This window comes from Echinops telfairi, unplaced genomic scaffold (genome assembly GCF_000313985.2).
Source record: "Echinops telfairi isolate 266 unplaced genomic scaffold, ASM31398v2 ScPeMD7_7469;HRSCAF=8507_0, whole genome shotgun sequence".
Taxonomy (NCBI): domain Eukaryota; kingdom Metazoa; phylum Chordata; class Mammalia; order Afrosoricida; family Tenrecidae; genus Echinops; species Echinops telfairi.
The window spans coordinates 45,416,368-45,419,106 of NW_022111372.1; positions in this window are offsets into that span (position 1 = coordinate 45,416,368).

The window sequence follows — 2,739 nt, forward strand, 5'->3', positions numbered from 1 at the left end:
AGATTTAATTTCCTGGACTATCTGTTCAAGAATATCAGCAGACATGTCATCTATTCTTCTGCGGACAGAGTTGTTAGATTAGGAAATTACAGTCAATTTCCTAACAAATTCTTTTCCAATCATAGCACAAACAATGTCTTTGGCTGCTGACAATAGTAAATCCTCAGCAATGGTGTGAGCTTTCATAGCTCTGGTGATTCTGAGGGCCACCAAATATGAAGCTTCAATGGCTGCTGCATTTTGTTTGTCATACTTGCCACCAGGTCAAGTCTGGCTTTCTTGAGTCTATCAGCTTTGCTTCTAAAGTAGTTGCTGTTCTTGCCAGCAAAGTTTGCATGCTTGCTATCAAAATGGCGTTTTAGTTTGTTCAGCTTCATAGATTTGGCTGATAGAACTTTGAGTTAGTTTATTGTGCCAACCTGGCCGATAAACACATGTGGGGTTAATTGAAGGGCAGAGAGATAAATGGTTTGATGAGCCTCACCTTTCTAGTTCTCGGGTCTCTTGCTTTCTGATTGTAGGACCAGGGTTCAGCTGCCTTAGCCAGTTGCCTGCTTCAACTGACAAGGCTCACTTTATGCAAGACATCCCTGAGGAGAAGCCACATGGACCTACCCCGATGCAGCCTGGGTGCTGGAGCAGCCATGTGGAGACCACTGATGCTGAAGTGCTTACACATTCACTGATTCGGCTTTCCTTCTGCAGTCGGCATCATTGCATCTGTTTTGTGAGATAGAGAAGGACTTTGTTGATTGGTGTCAGACATAAGGGTTAATGTTGGACTTGTGGGCTTGAGCAGCACTGGGTTCGTATATTTTCTTGATGTGCACTTAACCTTTATATAAAACTCTCTCTTATACATGAGTTTCTGTGGATTTATTTCTCTAAAGTACCCAGACTAACACAAACTTCACAAGAAATAACACATTGTGGTTTCTCAATTCCTGCTTTATTTATTGAGGTAAAGGAGCTGATACCAAGGGCTCAAGTAGAAAGAAAATGTTTTGAGAATGATGATGGCAGCAAATGTACAAGTGTGCTTGACACAATGGATGTCTGTATGTATTGTGATAAGAGTTGTACCAGCTCCCCAAAAGTGATTAAATGAAAAATCCTCACTATATTTTCTATTCTTAATGTTTTCCTCTACACAATCCATTGTCATGGCACGGTTTGCTAATGAAAATAATATATAACAATAGCTTTAATAATACAAAAGATGATACATGGTATAGTTCTGTCAATATAGTTCATTAAAGTTTCCTATGATTTACCATTCTCTATTTTGTTTTTTTACATACCTGATATTATCACAAGGGCAGTATTCACATCAACCACAGCTGAATATAAAAAGACTTATCAGCATCCAGATTAAGTTCCCAATGTACAGATTTTTTTTTCAGTAGTTGATGATTTTACATTTACCCAGTAATTATAATTCATGAAGTGTCATTTTACCTCCAGCACTGCTGCTTTCAACACAGTAGCTGCTTTTAACAGAGTTGTTGATTTCAACACAGTAGCTGCTCTCTACACTAGTGTGACTGGTCTGCATAAGTGCCTTATGGCGCCAACCCTGTCAAATATACCTGTATTTGTATGGGGTGTATGTGATGGTGTGTATGTGATGTCATCATGCCGGGTACTTGTATGCGGGCGTATCTGCATGTGGTTGGACCTGCCTGGAGACAAATAGAGGAGCCGTATCTCAGTTCCAAAGATCATCGGAAATATGTGTTTTCTGATGGTCTTAGGCGGCCCTTGTGAAAGAGTCATTCAACACTCAAAGGGATCATGACCCACAGGTTGAGAACTACCTCACTATCTATCTGGTAAGCAAATAAGCCAACATGGAAGAAGCATATACAAGCCTGTGTGATCATGAGTGTTGATGGGATCAGGTCTCAGGCATCAAAGACCCAGAACAAAAAATCATATTGATGGGAAGGAGGAGGGTGGAGTGGAGAAGCAGACCTATCTGTAGACTATTGGACATCCTCTCACAGAAGGGTCACAAGGAAGAGAAGAGCCAGTCAGGGTGCAGTATAGCACCGATAAAACATACAACCTTGCTCTAGTTCTTTAATGTTTCCTCTCACCCACTATCTTGACCCCAATTCTACCTTACAAATCCGGCTAGACCAGAGCATGTATACTGGTACAGTTCAGAGCTCACAACACAGGAAATCCAGGACAGATAAACTCCTCAGGACCAATAATGAGTGTAGCAATAATTTCTTTAAAGGATTTAATACCCAAATGTATAATAACTCTTAAAACAAAGCAACAAAAGGCAAATATATCACAGAATTATTATGGCAAGTGTATAGAGATCAAAGTTTATTAGTAGCTAATAATGTTTTTCAGCAGGGTTGGGGAAGGAAGACTCAATGCTTGGTGGATACTGAACTTCTTCATGGGTGATGGAAATATTTGAAAACAAACACAATGAACAATCTGATAAACATAAGATTTATCAGTGGACTATATATATGAAGATACGTGGTGTACGTACATGCTTTTAGAAAGGAAAATAAAGCATTGGAAAATATTGAGAAGAATATGAATATTAAATTTTACCAAAAATAATTACAATGACCAATAAGCACATGAAAAGATACACATCATTAATCAAATGAAGCAAATCAAAATCACAATGTGCTATCGATTCACAACCACTAGAATCAAAATGATCAGATCAATGGACTCAGTCACTATTAAGGTGTGAAAATTGTATTC